This window comes from Bicyclus anynana, chromosome 6 (assembly GCF_947172395.1).
Source record: "Bicyclus anynana chromosome 6, ilBicAnyn1.1, whole genome shotgun sequence".
Classification (NCBI taxonomy): domain Eukaryota; kingdom Metazoa; phylum Arthropoda; class Insecta; order Lepidoptera; family Nymphalidae; genus Bicyclus; species Bicyclus anynana.
In genome coordinates, this window is record NC_069088.1 from 7,629,785 (window position 1) to 7,650,597 (window position 20,813).

Genomic DNA, 20,813 nt, shown 5'->3' on the forward strand with positions numbered 1-20,813 from the left:
TTCTTAATTATCAAGGTATGTGTCTGCTAATCCGCATTTGGCCAGCGCATGATGGACTCATGCTTGGCTCCATATTAGCTCCTTTCATTCGGAGAGGAGACTCGTGCTCTTCAGTGAGCCAATTATGGGTTGTTAATGAATCTGTGTATTCTCAGTAAAAAAATAATTAAATTCTAAAATGACCACTACCAGATGTTTATGAGAATGATCGGGAGCGACGGCTTAATGTTTATGAGACACTATATCCTTATTTGCTTAAGGCTTGATCGATGGTAATTTTTGTAATCAAACTTGTAATCTGGTTTACGAAATCCAAAATCGTCTGAATAACGCCTCAAAGTAGGGTATCAACTCATAAAAAGTTTTTTGTGAATTCTGTACTTCATCACTTAAATGGCAATAAGTCTAACACCATAACTATAGACGCGCTCGATTTGAATGTCAATGTAATATGTATTGAATTTGTCCGTTCGGTAGTCATCATCATCATCATCATATCAGCCGATGGACGTCCACTGCAGGACATAGGCCTTTTGTAGGGACTTCCAAACATCACGATACTGAGCCACCTGCATCCAGCGAATCCCTGCGACTCGCTTGATGTCGTCAGTCCACCTGGTGGGGGGTCGGCCAACACTGCGCTTACTAGTGCGGGGTCGCCATTCCAGCACTTTGGAACCCCAACGTCCATCGGCTCTTCGCACTATGTGCCCCGCCCATTGCCACTTCAGCTTCGCAACTCGTTGAGCTATGTCGGTGACTATGTTTCTTCTGCGGATCTCCTCATTTCTGATTCGATCACGCAGAGATACTCCTAACATAGCTCGTTCCATCGCCCGCTGTGTGACTCTGAGCCTTCTTATGAGGCCCATAGTTAGCGACCAAGTCTCGGAACCATAGGTCATCACTGGCAACACGCACTGGTCGAAGACTTTTGTCTTCAGGCACTGAGGAATTTCGGACGAAAAGATGTCGCGAAGTTTCCCAAATGCAGCCCAGCCGAGTTGGATTCGACGGTTCACCTCTTTCTCGAAATTGGACCTACCTAACTGGATCATATGTCCTAGGTATACGTATTCGTCTACAATTTCGAGTGCAGCGTTCTCAACTATAACTGGGTGGAGCGATACATGATCATTACACATTATTTTTGTTTTGCCCATGTTCATTTTCAGGCCCACCTGTTGAGAAACGCTGCTGAGGTCATTGAGCATGGTACTAAGGTCATCCAGAGTCTGTGCCATGATGACTACATCGTCCGCGAACCGCAGTTGAGTGATGTACTCGCCATTGATGTTGATGCCAAGTCCGCTCCAGTCCAGAAGCTTAAAGACGTCTTCCAGTGCGGCGGTAAATAGCTTCGGAGAGATCACATCTCCCTGACGCACTCCTCGCTGCTACTGGATTGGCTTCGTAGTCTGATCCTGAATACGGACTGACATAGTGGCACTTTCGTACAAGCACTTCAACGCTTGGATATACCTGTAATCAATTCGGCATCTCTGCAATGACCTTAGCACAGCCCAGGTTTCCACCGAATCGAAGGCTTTCTCATAGTCCACAAACGCTAAGCAAAGTGGCTGGTTATACTCGTGAGTCTTCTGTATAACCTGCCGCAGCGTATGGATGTGGTCTATGGTACTAAAACCTTTTCGGAAACCGGCTTGTTCGGGAGGCTGGAAGTCGTCAAACCTAGTTCGGTAGTCAATTAAAACTAATTAAATTCAACTTTTTAATGGATCTTACAAAAACTTTAGTGAACTTTGAAAACTGCTCAATAAAATTAGTTATATATTAAGCTTTAATTAATTATTTTTAAGCATTGATTATCTTATTAACATGACTAAATTATAATTCTAATATCTAGTCGCTGTAATGTTATTCAAACTATAATTCAAACGCTTAATTTAAAAAAAAACTATTCCAAGTTAGAATGACGACGCAAATAGTAAAAATAAACACAGAAATCCAATCGATAGTACTTTAGCGATTGGCCTCCATGATGTATCTATATTTCAAGTGGAGGACATTAAAAGTCATTCACCTTCTATTGGGCTAAATATTTAAGGCTTCCAATAAAATACAATATTTAAGATTTATTAGTTTTTTGCATGTATTTCTTATATTTTAGTGCAAAATTTATGATGAACAGTTACCAGACGTTGACTTAATTATTGAAATACATATTTGTGTAAAAAATAAATAAATATGTAAATATATATATATAATCAAGTTGACGGCAGTGGCAAAGCAACGCCTTAAATATTGCAACATTTGCATATATGTATACAAATATTTGTAATCCAATAATCCACCATCCTGTGTCACTCCATCCGTGGTGTAGGTTTTAAGCCTCATTTATAACTGTAATTAAACCGACAAACATATCCTCCAGAAATACAGGAATGGTGTTTGGACTTGACATAATCATGATAGTAGTACCTCCCTGGATGACTAGAGGCGATAGTAGATATATTTTCAAACTATATCTACCTACTATCGCCTTCTAACTGATCAGTAGCTAGAACGTAATACGATGTTATATTTCGCTTTTTAGTTTATGTAATTTACATTTGTAAAAATTGGTAGGTGTACTACCAGAAAAGTACTAAAAATAATTTACTTCAAGATTCCAAAATTCTACTTTAAGGGTTAAAAAGGATTTTAATATAAATTGTTCACGTTTTCAGTTGTATTTTTAAAATCATTAGTAGATTGTTTATGAAATATAAAACATTCGAAAATATTAAGAGAAGAAGGTGAAACAGGGGTTGAAAGTTTACATCGAGTTTCACGCGGACAAAGTCACGGGCGTCCGCTAGTCAATAGTATACCACGATGATATGCGATATGCGAGTATAGCCAAAAACAAAATTTACTAAATATTTACATGTTTTTTTTTGTATATTTTTCTTCTAAGCCCTTCATATTATTCCATGTAGTAAGAGGATAACTGTGAATATAATAATTTAAACAGATTATTCATAAGCTAAGCATAAGCCTTTGTCTATTTGACGCCACGAATTCACGCGGCAAGGGATACTTAATTGGACAAACAGTGGGGCCTGCATGGAAGCACAAATATTTCGCAAGATGGCCCGTACAGTGTTTGCGAAGTAATTAAGGCTAGGCAAACATTCGATCGGTCCATTAACCTCACGTAAATGATTGTCATTATGAGTTTTAAGAGATCTACTCTTGTTGCTTGCGGTTGGGATAAATTTACAAAGATCTTCAAAAAAACTATGTGACAACTTAATTAGACTAGCTTTGCTTCAGAAAACCACTTTATTTATGTAATATGGTCGAGTAAAATTCCTTCAATTTTGACTTTTGACTTTTTATTAACAGGTACATATTTTGTACTATGTATATTCTCTCTAGTAGTTCCTGAAATTTATCTTGTAACTAGCGGATGCCCGCGACTTCGTCTTCAGAAAACCACTTTATTTATGTATTTATGTAATATGGTCGAGTAAAATTCGTTCAATTTTGACTTTTTATTAACAGATACATTTGTACTATGTATATATTATATATATACATAGTTCAAATAGTACAAATCATTAATCCATCAGGTATTTCTCATCTTCGTTCGCATGAGATTTCATCTCTCTAGTAGTTCCTGGAACTTATTTTGTAACTAGCGGACGCCCGCGACTTCGTCCGCGTAGAATTTAGTTTTTCACAAATCCCTCGCGATTTTTCCGTGAAGAAAAGTAAAGTCTATGTGTTAATCCAGAGTAAAATCGCTTCCGTAGTAGCGGTGTTAAAGAGTAACAAACATCCATACAAACTTTCGTGTTTACAATATTAGTATGATATAAGGTTATAATTATAATATATTGCTTGTTGGCATGATGTCACAAAAAAAAGACGGTCAAATCTCAGATTAAAAATATTTGAGATTCAAACCAAACAAAGTACAACAAAAGTTTTATATCTGCAAATGCAGACATATTCAGGTATACCTACAATTCTTATAATACAAAACACATTGCATATTGCACTTTTGCCTTCAATTACCATTTAACTTTCATTGGCTGACGAAGACGCATCGGGCCATATAGTACAAGATCCGGCATAAGAAATATGTACACTCATCTGTTATTTATTTGGGTCAAGAAATAAAATCATAGAAAATTTTCACATTGACACATCGATTATTGCCTAAAGTCTAAACATGTAGCCGGAATATTAAATAATTAATTTTAAAAATTATTTAATTTACTTCCTTCATTGGTTAATTTAAAAAATCGTACACTATTTAAAATAATATACCCAACAAAATTGAAAACGTAAAGGATTACTCCTTTCACACTGCAACTGTGAGGTTGCCACTTGCCAGATATAAACAGTTTAGTAACGTTATTTAATTGCAATGTGTCACTGTAAATATTATCTATCATCTACATTTTACTAGCGGACGCATGCAACTTCGTCCTCCTTAGACCTCCTTAATCTGGCCCTCTTGCAAAACCCGTTCTTAGTGGACGTCTACTAAGTGTAAACTACCTCCTCGCCAAATTTCATCTTTGTACGTCAAGTTTTCGAGATTTCATGATGACCTTTCGCATTTATAAGATTAATAAATTACAGATGAGGGTATATATTTCTTATGCCGGATCTTAGACCAATACAGAGGTTTTATTTTTACATGCTATGCGTTATTATGATTGATGGAGTCTATTCACCATTACGCACCTTGTGGCCGCATGCAAAACATACGTAGCGCAATGTGTTTCTATCAATTGCGGAATCTCTATACTCTCCCAGTGAATAATGGAGGTGTCACTTCTACATTTATAGCCAGCGAAATTGCGTACAAGCGGTCTGATCATCTGCGCGGTGAATAAAAACTAAAGTGATCTTTGATGTATGGTATTCAGTTGCATTGTTCGTTGCGTTTGAAAATATTTTAAATTGCAAGTTCTGTGGAATTTACATATAGACATAAATTTATAGTAAGAGTTTTTTTTATACTGTTTTACCTACAACGATTAGTAGTGTCTGTTGTATTTATAAGGACGTACAATAGTGCGGGTGGGTCAAAGCTCCATATTCCATGGTCCTGCAGTGAGTCGTTAAATTGGCTGCTAAAGATCTCGATCCTATCTCAATCAACTTAACTTTATATTAGAAACTAGCGGACGCCCGCGACTTTGTGCGCGTAGAATGTAGTTTTTCACAAATCCCTCGGGAACCATGGATGAAAGTAGCCTACATATTAATCCAGAGTAAAATCTATTTCCATTCCAAATTTCAGCCAAATCGGTTCAGTAATTGTGGCATTAAAAAGTAACAAAATCCAAACAAACATCCATTCAAACTTTCGTGTTTATAATTAATAATATTATTAGGATACTTTGCTATGTTCTGTAAATTATTATGAGTAGCAAAGTACCGACTAGTATGTTTACTCTACTCATAAGGGAACCCTAGAAAGGTAACTATTGTGCAAAGCGTATGTAATCTGCGTTTGCGGTCGGCAAGATAATACAAATCCTGCAAGTCATGTGCTTGCACAATGCTCAAAGGGTTGAAGCCTGGTGCATATGTCATTTACTAAGCGACCGCCTGCTGAGTAATGCAGATGGGGCTCAATGATTGCAGTGTGTAGAACTTTGAACTTTATAGTATTTACAACAAGTGTCTTTTCAGAAATGAACCTGGATAAACGGTAGTAAAATCACGAAATCATACTATAATTATTCCAATTTCTTACACCTCGTTGACCTAATAAAATACTTGATTAAAAAAAATACTAAGATAAGATTGAACTTGAAAAGGCTTGTTGGGTAGCTTAAAAAGTTATAAATGTAGCTAAAAAATATTACAAATATAATAATAAATTTATTTATTTAACTACTCAGTTTTACTTGTTTATATTGAAAGAATACCTAATAGTAATAAGTCAATTGTATAAATAATATAATTCGTTTTAAATTGTAGGTAATAGGCAAAATCTTGCACTGCCGTTTATTTTCAATCAAATTATTTTTTAATACTAAAATTTAGTAAACTTGGACTTAGTTAGTGAACTCTGTTAGTTTATGCTTCATGCAATATATTTTAATTTTATATCATTCTTTCCGTCACTCACACTGCCAAGGATCATTAGTAGAATAATCTCAAAGAGATAAGTCCAGTACTTATAAAAATAGAAACATATTTCAAGTCAATTCAGTACTTTTTTTCATTATTCATTACCAAGCAAATAAAAAGAAATGTAAAATGATTCGACAATCTCCCATTAGGTCAGCCAACTGACTCAAACGATCTCAGTAATTCGATAGACCTTTAGTTAACGCACCACAAATATTAGTTTCCTAAGCCCTGACCACTGGAAACACGGTGGTTAAGTGTAATAAAGGCAATTTTTAGTACACGTTCGTGCCATCCGGCATTTAAAAGACAGATGCAAATTTTGTGAACACATTTTGAAATTTCACAAAATTAGCCTGATGTTTATTCTATTTTTAACCATTTTAATGTATAATGTTTATAACATATAACTTTGACAAAGAACATAATCAAACTTGTTCCAAAATATACTATTGAATATCATTAATATACGATGCGATTTTGGGCCAAAAACCTCATAACATAGGTCGTTAAAATGGAAATTTAAGATAAGTATCTACATAATTATTTTATCAGCCACTATAAAACTTCCTCTCGCTTCATTTTTAACCAGTTACTTGTTTGTATTTAGACATTTCGCTGTACTCTATTTTTTAATTAACGTGCTTTTATTTGAATAATTTAAAATTGTGTTACAGATATTAAAAGCAACATCAAGCAACCAAAAATACATCGAAATATGTTTGTAAAGTTTCCAAAATGGCAGATTGAAAAAAAATAGAATGAAAAAAGAAATGATTTTAGTAAATTTATTAATTAACAAAATTTGCTTTCTCACTCGAAAAAACCATGAGATTGATCTATTTGCTTATAACTTCACAATTTATGGAAATTACAATACAATAGTTAAATTAAACGTAATTTATATCTTATCCGAGAAATCGAAAACTGGAAGTATATCGGAAAAGCTTTTCAAAGTAAATTCTACTGCATCTCGGGTTTCTCCGCTTTAGCAACATTACAAAGTAGTCGCATCGCTGTCCTGAATTTGTGTTGCTGAGTCATATGAATTTGTAAGTCACCGACATAGCTCAGCAAGTCGCGAAGTTGAAGTGGCAATGAGGAGATATTGCAGAGAGCGGCTGGATGCTGACGGCCTGAGACCGTGGTGTTTGGAAGTCTATACAAGAGGCCTATGTCCAGCAGTGGACGTTCATCGGCTGATAATGATGATGATAATGATGAATTTATAAATTGCAGTATTCTCCAAAGCTCGTAACTGGGTTGTTTAGGGTTCCCTCAACTAGTCAGGTCTATATTTTTTAGTATCTATGTGTAGAATAAACCTCTTTCAAGTAAGCTCGATTCCATTTTAGACTGCATCGTCATTTACCATCAGGTGAGATAGCAAGAGAACTTTCTTGTGTTTGTTGTTGTCGTCGTCTTCGTCGTTGTTGTTGCTGTTGCTGCTGCTGCTGCAGGCTGTTGTAGTTGTCAGTGTTGTTGTTGTTGTAGTTTTAAACATTTTTAGAAGGAGAGATCGCTTTAGCAACAACGCCGCTATTGAATGCTATAGGTACTTTTAAGTTTATGTTTTTTTATGTACTAACGAGTATATATACAGTGTCTGAGAAAAGTCCCTTTTTTTGTAATCGGTACATTTTTGCCCCATATAATCCAAAACAATTTGATAGCTATGATCCCTATTAAAACCCCTTAAAGGGGTCGCTATACGTTTCCTGTGATCCTGTATATTAAGGCTTCAAAAATCGGAAAAACCAATTACAAGCGGATAATACTTTAAGTCTGTTTGCAATAAATGATTGAAGCGATGCAATAGGACAACGACCGAGACTACTTGTCCTAGTCTGACGGAGCTTTAAGAGCAGTGACTACGCTGGATTTTTAATTGCTAGAAGTGTGTGCAGTTTTCATAGCACTCTAAGATTTTCTGCAGGTTATTAAAGTATAAAGACGAGACTAAATCAAAAAGAGGCACTTCAGTATTTATAGTTTAGGTAGAGTGGTACATCTAGGACAAATAGTTTTCGACAATCATATCAAATTACCATGTTGAGTTATCTGGGGACACGGCAGTGCCCCTCGCAAGTCGAGCAATTTATTTTTCTATACCTAGTAGAGAGAAGTTTCCCAATCAAGTACTATTAAATAAATATAAGTGACAGGATATGACCTCAGCCTCCGATTCCGGAGGGTGTGGGTTCGAATTCAGTCTGGGGTATGCACTTTCAACTTTTCAGTTATGTACATTTTAAATATCACGTGTCTCAAACGGTGAAGAAAAATCATTGTGAGGAAACCTGCATAACTGAGAATTTTCTTAATTCTTTACGTATTTGAAGTCTGCCAATCCGCATTGGGCCAGCGTGGTTGGACTATTGGCCTAACCCCGCGGATTCTGAGAGGAGACTCGTGCTCAACACTGAGCCGAAAATGGGTTGCTAATGATGATGATGAGTATGAGATATTTAGGGCGATTATATGTAGTTTTCGACAACCATGTCGAGCTCATTTATTTTTGTATAGCATATCGAAGTTTTTTAATCATATACTTTAGTAAATAAATATAAGTGCAGATATTATTTATTACTCCACTTTTGTAAAGGGCATTAATTAAAAATGTGCAATAAACCATAAAAAATCTTACGGTTCATTAGCTCCTATTAAAGTCCTATAATATATTCTTCTGTAATTCCATATACATATTTTTATTTGTACCTATACTTTACATTATATAGTATATATACGTTATTTAGATGGTAAAAGGTTATATATACTTACCACATATTACATTATACACATGAATGTTTTGAATAACCTTAATGTTCAGAAAATTTATATATTATCAACAATAGTAAAACATAGACGGATTAATTCGTCAAATTATTATTACTCGTATTATTGAAAATATATGGGTAAATTTTCTGGTCATTTTCTTGATTTGCGTCATGGAAATTTCCTGTACATATGGAACGGGAAACGGGACGGTTTATTGTCACCAATCACAAGAATCGTATGTGCGTGAAAAAAAACATGCTAAAAATCTTTTCTGTCAGACACATACAATCTATATCTAGTGTTTCTATATCTGGTGTTTATTTTCAAAGAATAAAGGAGTCTTTTAAAACTAAACGTATTACATATACGAGCCTTTGTTGTTGCAAATGTGTGATATGGTAATCACTTAACGTCAAGTGACCCGCATGTTCGTTCAAGTTCGAAGTATACATGGCACTAGTGGTAATTCGAGTGACGCCTCTACCTTCGCTGTGCTGGGCTTCGTAGCCTGACCCACTGCCGGAGTATTGACCTCCGCTCACTCCGACAATTTTAATATTATTATTTGCGTTCGGGGAACCTTCCAAAGGCGTGAGACTTTTTTTAAATGACGCCATAACTATATCAGGTTATCCATTCTTTCACAATGAATTATTTACAATTATGTAGATTGGTAGGCACGTTGAAATATTTAGAATTATTTAGTTCATTGACAAATTGATTGTAGTTTGTATCATTAACTTGTTTAAGGAATCAGTTTTCTATAAGATTGTATTTCTTTACAGATAAATTATCGCCATTTCGCTGTGTGAACCTTAGGAACTAGTGTGCTAAGAAATTCAAATACGAATGATATAGCTGATGGACGGATGGATTGTTTCTGGACGTAGACGTGTAACTACTGTGTTTCTTCAGCCGCCTGCGCATCCAGTGACACCCTGTCACCCATTTGATGTCATCGATCTCGCTGGGGAGGAGTGTTTATTTTTATTATATATTTTTCTATATAGGTACTAAGTCATTGCACTAGAATTGCTATAAAAGCTGTATAAATTCGATTCTCTAAGTGTGTGAACTCGCCAATCCGTATTTGGCCACCGTGGTAGACTAAAGCCAAACCCCTCTTATTCTGAGAGGAGACTCGTTCTTAACAGTGAGCCGAATATGGGTTGTCAATGATGAACTTGAAAGCGGAATGAACAACACGTATCGCTATCCTACTGAAATGCCTGACGTCTTCTCCGAATATCGTGATAATTTCTGGATGGGTATTGGAACACCCACTACCTATCGGCTACTATTGGTACGCACTATTCAAGTCCTTTTAGTGGACACACACACACAGGACCTCTTTCAGATAGGTCACTAGATACAGCCGAAGCTTACCCGCAGACCAAACAGGCTAGTTGTGAAAAGGCTCAGTTCTATAAGCACTTTCAAAACGTAAAGTATGACTGTTTGTTGACTTTATACCACAGGTTCAGACTGCAGGTTATGCTGAGTAAATAATATTAAATAGTAGAAATAATAGTGATATAAATTCCTTAGACGGTGGTACGAACATGTGTACTATTTCACTTGGAAACTTCGTCAAAGAGGTTGTCAAAAAATTATAATAGTCGTGGAATTTCACAATGTTGACTCACGTTTATTAATAAGTAGGTACTTGTAAGCATTACATTAGCTGATTTCAACATGAGTAATATTATCCTCTCCAATGAAACGAAAATCATGTTTTAGGTAAATGCGACAGCATTCAAGGATAGAATCTTGAAATTGGAGTTTCATTCCATCAATATCTTTAGTTTAACAATATCTGAACGTTAAATACCCCATTAGGTAATAAATCTACCTTTGCTATTAAAATTCAAGAGTATAAGGATTTTTGGATACGTGAAATTTAAACCAACAATTATTTACTATAATATTTGGTGTACCTGCCCTATTCATATTGCTTGTATGTAATAACAATTTAACGACTTATGTTTTTGTTATTTATTTGCGTTGTTTAATATGCTTGGTTATACCTAATAAAGGTAATCGCAAGTATGTATGAAATTCACTTTTTAGTACCGTACTATAAGAGGATACGCAATATTTACCTAACTAAGGTTGCTACTAGACTATTTCATTTCATATTACAAAATTTTATTTAAATTCTTAACAGGTCAAAATCTCTTGAAAAAAGAACATCTTAACATTCGATTAGACCTGAGTCTAATCGAATGTTAAGATGTTGAGACTTTTATATCTTTAATGACAGTGAAATAAATACATACGTAATTATGGAGGTGGAGTCGTCGTCGAATTGGTCATTGGAACTCAAACTAGACAGATGGAATGTTTGGGCTCAAAATTCAATACTTTATATCCTGACTCGAACACAGGACCTCATCATTACAAGCCGCCGTTAACCACTAGACCAACCAGGCAGTCTAGGCTATGATTACATCTGACCAATTTGAGCATACTGGGCAGGTCTTGGGTTCGACCGCCGGCTGGGCCGATTGAGGTTTCGTAAATTGGTGTGGGTCTGGCTGGTGAGATGTTTCGGCCGTGCCTAGTTACCAATCTACCGGTGAACAAGTACCGCCAAGCGATTTAGCGTCCCGGTACGATGTCGTGTAGAAACCGAAAGGGGTGTGGATTTCCTCCTCCTAACAATTTATCTTAGATTGCATCACTTACCATCAGGTGAGATTGTATTCAAGAACTAACTTGTAAAGAAGAAAAAAACTATATACGCGACAGCGTACCGCCAAATTCGTGATCAGCCAATTATACTATAGGCTAAACCTCAGAGCCGTGATAGCCCGATGCTTGACCTTCGATTCGGAAGACGTAGTTTCGAATCCGTCCGGGGCATGCAGCTCCACCTTTTAAATGTGCATATTACGAAATTAAATATCACGTGTCTCAAACGGTGAAGAAATCTGCCAGTCCGTATTGGGCCAGCTTGGTGAGCCTAACCCAACTCATTTTGTGAGGAGACTCGTACTCAACAGTGAGCGGAATATAAGTTGTTAAAGATGATGGTGATGAAAGTTTAGAAGCTGACAACCCTACCGTACAGTTCAAACAACTGAATAGTGGCATGTCACGTCGAGTTTGACTTGCTCCGTCGAATTTAGCACGTTTAATTTACTGTCGTCCGTCGTGACACCGACTTTGTAGACCTCAGTCTTTGCTTACTTGTTAGCGCGTTGCATTCGTGTAATTATGGTCAAAACTCTCAAATGTATGACCTGAATAATAACGCAAATAAAGATGTGCCTAGCTTATTAATTACTAGCAGACTGGAATTCAGTTTTTCACAAATCCCGCGGGAACCATAAATTTTTCCGGGCAGTCTAAGTATTAATCCAAAGTAATATCTATTTCCATTCCCAAAAATTCCCAGTAGCCGCAGTACAAAGGAGGAACAAACATACACACTTAAACACACACAATCACATCACACTTACACAAACTTCGCCTTTATAATATTAGTGTGATTAATCCAAGTATTATTTTTAATATACGACCTTAAACATGAGGTTCTGTATTAGACCCGTTTATAGATGCATAGATGTACGTATAATATGTAGGGATGCATATTGCATTATATGTCTATGAGTTTTCTTGATTTGATCGTGATTTGTTACCAGTTTATTCGCAAAGAAATTGCAAAACTACATAGAGGGTTGAATAACCCCTACCATGATAGCGCGCTTTTTGTCACTTACAAACAAGCAAAATCCCAATGGATAAAGATGTAGTCAAGTGAATAAACCCATTAGTTAATAAATTGTAAATATATTTATTCCTCCATAATAGGTAGGTGCGAATACCAATATACATAATTTTATCCTTCCACACTCCCTCCTACTAACGAACTTTTAATAGAAATATACACCTGCTGTACTAAAAAAAGAACACAGCATAGCTGGGAGGCTGCCATAATATTGTGTACAAGCAACTATCAATAGACTGCGAATTTTTCTCCTTCAATTAACTTCACCGATCGTTGATAAACTGCTTGCTGGTATTTTGCCGCGTGTAATTGTAACATATAAATTGCAATCGTTCTTAAAATTCACAAGTATTAGTTTATATTTCTATCGTAACGTCTTGGTGGCTTCTTAGTTTAAAGTTTAGACAGTTGTCTGTTGGTCTTGATTACCAATTTACATCGATAAATCGCTAGATAAGCTTGCAAAATGATAAGCGAGTTTGAACATCGATTCCGATTGGTGAATAACAATCCTGCCGAGAGTCACAATGTTGTGTTACTTGTTCGCAGCACGGGACAAACAGGATGCGAACCGGTCGCAGGCTCCGATAAAAACCACGTCCAGAACTGAACTTTGAAACTGCTAGGTATACTCGTATATCTAGTATGTACTTTGCCTTTATGGACCCGAGAAAAAGATGTAGTTCCTGCAGTTTGAATACATTTTAGAACAAGACATAATAAGATGAGGATCGTCAAGTCAAGTTATATGAGTTTGTAGATAGTGTAAAATCGATGAATAATTAAAATATATCGCGAGGAAACCTGCGTACCAGAGAGTTTTCTTAATTCTCTGCACGTGTGAAGTTTGTCAATCCGCATTGGGCCAGCGTGGTGGACTATTGGCCTCTCATTCTGAAAGGAGACGCGAGCTCAGCGGTGATCCGAATATGGGTTGATAATGATGATAAACTCCTAGAAAGAAATGCCTACTTTAATAATTTAGTATTATGACAATGTTGTTTTTTAGAATAATTGTGCAAATTAACGTAGGGTTACGCACAAATTCCAACTACATACCTAATAGTTAAAATTTGTGCTTTGTAATCTAGCTTCAATGTATATTGAGTCGAAAAATTATGTCATTCCCTAAAGCTCCTATTTCTCTTCTCTTCTCCTTAATGATGATAAACTGAAACTTTTATTTTTTATTATCTAAACGTCTAACGAAACAAACAAATTATCAACTAGGAAATTCGCTGATTTTCGCAGTCCATTTGGTGTTGAAATCATGTTTAATTATGACAGTTTGTAGAGAGTTTCGGTACTTTTAGTCAAGGTAATGAAAACTAAAGTTTTAATTGAGTTAATTTAATAGGCTCTTTAATTGGACCTCAGCAGCATCACCAGGGTAGATTTGTTTAATGGAGTTTACATTACGCAGTTAGTGTTTCTGTTTTTCCTGATTGTGGAAGCTCAGTGACGTCACCGGGTGGTTTGAGCGAGCGCTGAAACATCGCTTCTTCTTCTTTGTCGTTACACTCTTGACAGAATGGTCTTGGTCGTCATTTGGGTGTAGCGGCAAGCCTCACTATCGGTCGCCATGCTTCCCGTAGTGTGGCTCTCCTAGCACAATCGTGGAGCGATGCATGGAGAGCGGTTTTTACTTGGTCAGTCCAGCGCATTTTGGTGACCTGCCACGCCCTCTTGTGCCACCTTTCCTTGCTTGAAACATCGCTTGCCCGATAGCAAAAAAAGAAGCAGAGTGGATGGGTGGAACGACTATAGTATAAAAAAGCTTGGTGTTAAACTGTATTATACGACGGTGTGCTTAGTTTTAAATAAGTGTGTAAAATGGTGATAAAAAAAAAATAAACCTTGGCTGAGTTTGTTGTGGGCTCTTCTCGGACCAAGGCGCGTTTGGAACCCTCGTAACTTTAATTTTAAGTTTTCGAATGATTATTATCTCCATTATCTTAAGTTTAATATTATTACCTGACGTTTCGAAAGAGCTTGTAAGCTAAGCCTATTTGAAATAAATGAATTTTGACTTTGACTTTGACTCTGTAAGGGCGTCTCCTCTAAAAGAGATCGTTTGCCAAATTTCGTACCTACTGAATATTCTGCTTACTACTTAAATCGTTCACTGAATTACATGTAGTGAGAATTTGATCATCATTTGAAAATTAACTCAATCATTTAAGATTGAGGCCTTTAATTCATTCAATTTTATAAAGTTTTATAATAATATTAAAACTACGTACCTAAAAATCTATAACTACATATCATAAAAATTAAAAAGAAAATATACTAAATTTAAATTATATCTAAAGGCTCAGGCGTCGTAGAATTCGTCCGAATCGACGATCATAGGTAAAGTGCCCAGAAGGCTGGCAGTATTGCCACGTTGTATGGCAATACTAATTCTTTGGCCTAAATATAGGCCAGCCTTCTGGTCACGGGAGGTGTCGATTAAACGCTTTGCAATTTCTTTGTAAAGAAAGCGTGTATTACATGTATAGTAGGATATATAGTAGAAGGGCTAGTCTAATTTATTTAAATACAATCTCGAGTTTTTTTTGTAGGCAACATGGCAACAAGAACCTGCGTCGGAGTAGGTACTATTGTTTCATTTCTGCGTAGTGCTATTTTACAATTGTCCGTGTTCCCAGATCTTTATCTGGCAATCACAATTTATTTGTCCAATATATTTCGTAGTACTACAACGCAGGTGTAGAATATAATGTGGTTCATATATTTTAGATTGTCTTACATACTTATGATTTTATTTTTAAGCATATACGTTATACCTGTAAAGGTAATGTATATGCTTTTAAAGCCATGTAAAATGAATCAATTAATTTGATTTTGAATATAGTATACTTAATATGTGAATGCCTACATATATACCGTTAATAAAACAAAAACCTATACCTACCTATACATAGGTATTTTCACAGGTTCAAACAAAAACCTATACTTATACCTGTAAAGATACCTATGTATAAGTATAGATTTTTGTTTGAACCTGTGAAAATACCTATGTATAGGTAGGTATAGGTTTTTGTTTTATTAGCCCTTGACTACAATCTCACTTGATTGTAAGTGATGAAAGTGTAGCCCACTTTCATCACTTACAATCACTTCCGTTACATAACTTGTGTTTCTACAGAACATCGTACCGGAACAGCAAATCGCTTGGCGGTACGTTTTTGTTTTTGATAGGGTGGTAACTAGCCACAAGCCTCTTACCAGAAACCCACCCTGGACCAATTAAGAAAACCTCAATCGACCCAGCCGGGGATAAAAACCCAGAACCTCCGTCTTGTAAATCCACCGCGCATACCTCTGCACCACGGAGGCCGTCAAAGTTATGTTAGGTATACTAACTTAGCAACAAAATAAAATTTAACAATTAGTTAAAAAAAATATTTCGCTTAAATATTGCTTGTCAAATATTTATATTTTTTATTTTTTTAAGTTAGCCCTTGACTACCTCAATCTCACCTGATGGTAAGTGATGATGCAATCTAAGATGGAAGCGGGCTTGTTAGGAGGAGGATGAAACTCCTTCAAATCCTCCTCTTGAAAATCTTGTAAATCCACCGCGCATACCACTGCGCCACGGAGGCCGTCAAATTGAAATTAATTATATATATCAATATTTCAGAGTGTAAACTTTAAAGAGTTCAAATAACTAAAAGTTAGTTGCCTTTGATTGGAAATAATCGATTTTTTCACTTTTCTCCTGGTAACAATAATAATAACTCAGTGCTTTCTACAGTTAAATGTTTATTTACCAACAATAAGACTATTAAAACCATCTAAAATGAACCTTAAATTAATTAATTTGATTTTGAATTTTGTATACTCGTATTTTTTAAATACCTACATATTATTTAAAAATATGGTTATATTTAGACTAAAACTATTTCTGAGAAAAGAATATAATTTTTTTCAGACGAAGTATAATTGATAAAATTATAGACACGGCACGCAAGGAAATAGAATGATAAAACTTTATAACACTTTATTACGCTGCATTACACAAGCGACGGTAATAATTCAGCGCAGTAAATTGCGCCCAAGTGCGCTACAAACGCCACGAAGAAAACTCAAAGAAAATGCATAGCGTAGATGGTACTTTAGGTATTAGATCGCTGCACATTTATAGTGTTTCATGTTTTTGATGACCTGAATTACCATATATAATGAATGTCCATACAAGTACTTAGTACGCACTGGTGTTGTATTACAACAACAATAGAAAAGAAAACTTTCTTCTTCTTTGTTCAACGATTTATTCTTTCAAATACATTGAAGGTTATAATTACAGTCAACGCGACAGCGAGACAAGATTAAACATAACTTTTTTTGTTCCGAAAAGCTAAGAATAAGCTCCGTAGTATAAAGTACTCATAAGTATGAAAGAAATACTGAAGTAGGTATAATCTGCAATCCATTTATGAGTTTAATTTACTAGTATCATAAGTGGTACCCTAATGGGATTCCCAACCAACATATAAAAAGTCTACAAGCAAAATTTCTGACTGATATGGCTGTACACTCTGTGGAACGGCATAAAGTAGTAGTAGTTTTTTTTAATTTTTTTGAGACAGAATTATTTTGATAAAAACTACTACTAGTACTGTTATGTTTATATCTGCCACCAAACAGCATTGCTGTGTTCCGGTTAAAGGTATTAGTATCGTTAAAGGTATTAGTATTTAGGCCTCAGATGCAGCCCCGGATCTTCAAATTTTTTTAGGTTGGGCAAAAACTGAGAAATGCCGCCCCCGGATACTTATATTTATTTATACCTTTATCATCTACTATATAAAAATAAGTCGTGTTTTCCTTCCTGACGCTATAACTCCAGAACGCACGAACCGATTTCCACGGTTTTGCATTCGTTGGAAAGGTCTCGGGCTCCGTGAGGTTTATAGTAAAGAAAATTCAGGAAAACTTTCAACGTAGGGTTGGGGTAGGGTAGGGATAGGGTAGGGGTAGGGTAGGGGTAGGGTAGGGGTAGGGTAGGGGTAGGGTAGGGTAGGGGTAGGGTAGAGGTAGTTGAAAGCTTACATCCATTGATTAATTTATATAATAAGTTCACTAAATTGATTGACATTTGGACATAGCTTAAATATGCCTTTTGTAAATAATGCATCCATCGATGTATTTTCTGCACAGATAAGAAAAAACAGGAACTTTTACAGTATGAAATACTAAAGTGGCGTTTCAAATGCAAAAGTAAAAAAAATGCAGTTACAAATAGTAAAGTTAACAAATCCTGTAAATCTGATAGTTAAAACTCTAAATATTAAATTTTAAAACTGCAAGTATATAGAAATGTAAAATTTATTATTTGACTACGTAATATTTCTATTTTTGCGTTCGAAGCGCCGTTTTTATACTTAATTCAGATTATAAAAGTAGTTAAGCCTATTTATTTACAGATGTATAGAAATAAACGTGTAAGATATTCGTACGACATATACTTTTTGTATGCTGTGACTACCTATAAGTAAAATTATATTTGGTATTAAGATATATTATAGCCTGGACCAACACATAGACTACTTTTTATCCCGGAAAAATCCATTTTCGAGAGATTTGTCAAAAACTAAATTCCACGCGGGCGAAGTCGCGGGCGTCCGCTAGTTTGTAAAATATTTTGTACTAACTGACGCCTGCGTGGTTCCCGTTCCCGTAGGAATACGGGGATAAAATATAGCCTACAGCCTTCCTCGATAAATGGGCTATATAACACTGAAAGAATTTTTCAAATCGAACCAGTAGGTAGTTACTCAGATTAGCGCGTTCAATCAAACAAACAAACAAATAAACTCTTCAGCTTTATAATATTAGTATAGATGTGTTCATATAATTTTGTTGGTGGTGCAAATAAATAAATAAAAAATAAGAGAAAGAAACCGTTAGCCTTTTCTATATCTATACTTATAATAAATCTGTAGAGAGGTCAATTCTGTACATGAAATATATTTCCAAAATAACTATCAGGGGGTGATTAGTGATCGATACTGATGCCAAAAATGCAATCAGTATAATTTTTGTCTGTCTGTCTGTCTGTCTGTCTGTATGTTCTTTATAGAAACAAAAACTACTGGACGGATTTTAACGAAACTTGGTACAATTATTCTACATACTCCTGGGCAGGTTATAGTATACTTTTCATTACGCTACGATTAATAGGAGCAGAGCAGTGAAGAGAAATGTTGAGAAAACGGGAGAAGTTACTCAATTTTTTAAGCTTCCGTCGCGTGTACAGCCTTAATGGTTAAAACTACATAGAAATCATGTATGACGGAAATGTTCTCCTTAAAATTATCTATAAAAACACAACAGCATATATATGTCTATCTTTTATGGTTGACTCACAATAACACGTGTAACTCCCAATAGCTTAGCAGTTCGGAGCTTTCTAATTATATAATTAGGGTAGGGTAGGGTAGGGTAGGGTAGGGGTAGAGTTGGGATAGGTTAGGGTAGGGTAGGATGGGGGTAGTTGAAAGTTTACAACGACTTTCACGAGGACGAAGTTGCGGGCGTCCGCTAGTCACCAAATAAAAGCGGACCTTGCTCTTTAAAAACGTAAAGTTTCTGGCATAATTCAACGGCGCTTAAATCGCGCTCGTATTTTCGAGCCATACTTTTGCAGTTCTTCAATCGACATTTTCAAAATATTAGTAAAAAAAGTAAAACGTATTTTGAACCATGCCTACGCGCCTCGCGAAATGTAGGTAATGTTCGGGTAGTGTAGCACGTCTTACCATATGTTTTCTGTGGTCTTACTCCGCGCTCTGGGTCGGTATTTAGTTATCGGTTGAGTTTTTGGTCAAGAAATATCTGTACTTGTGCTATTATTTGTTCCGTAGGCATGTTAAGTAAATGATGAGTTGTCCATTAGTCGATAAAGTGTGAATTTGGCCGCCCCCTAAACATGCCGCCCGGGGCATAGGCCCCGGCTTGCCCCCCCCTAGATCCGGCGCTGCTCAGATGGATAGATACAAACCATTACTTTGTTGTTTGGTCTGTTTATAATAGGCAATATAATAATTATAAAATGAAAGTTTGTTCTTATTTTACTTGTATTAGATAAAGCTACAAGTGGTTATGAGAATAGGGGATCCAGTCAAGCTTCGCTTTGACAGATACGCAACCAATCAATCGCAAGAAAGCTATCGGAGGCAAACAGAGTTTTAAATCGCTTATACCTAAGATATTGACGATGTCAATGTCACAAGCCTCTCAGAGGACTGGTTATAATAGGTAGTACATGAGTCATTTAAGAAATATTCTTTGACGTACACGTACGAAGGAGGTGGTAGAGGCGCGCGGGAGTGGAGCGCACCGCTGCGCAGTCACGGTCAAGGTCTGAATTAGCGATTGCCAGCACTTGATTATGCCTGTTGCATGTCTGCTAACTTACGGTTATGTATTCGCTTGTTTATATATTGTGTAAGACGATCGCTGTTTACCATATTTGCACACTTTTGAATTCACGTCATCCGATATTGTAAATGCAAGAAGTTCCTAATTTAAATGGAGATGGAACTTATTTATTTTATGGTCGAAGTTAATAATGTATACGCTGGTTGTGTAAATCAAGTATATTTGTTTCAAATTATAATTTTACGGTTTAAAATATACTAAACAGAATATAATAGAGTGTATATTTAATAAAGATAGCTAAATAAAGATTGTTTGTACCTATAGGTATATCCATACCATATAGTTAAATTAAGCGTTAATTTCACGCCTTTCTTTCAGCCAAACGCGAAAAAATTATTTTTATGATAGACGTTGAAATGCAATACACGTTGTCAGGATTATGGATGTAGACATATATTTCATTCTGAAAATGAAAAGATACCCGGACTAATTATAAGTAGATATAAGATACTGATCTGACTATTCATACTCAGTTAAGTTTACGACTAATTAATTATCACCAATATCTAATAATAATGACATCACAAAAATGCATGTAACCTAAGCCTTATTGAAATAAGTAAATAAACTTTTACTTTGTCTTTATAGAAAACTTTTATATGCGGACGAAGCCGCTGCGGAAGCTAGTTTTATTACAATAGTGACAACATACCGAAAATATTAACATTTACGAACGCATAAGTTCAAATCATGTTAATTAATCATTAAAATTGAAATATATAATTAATTGAGTCGTAGTATTTTG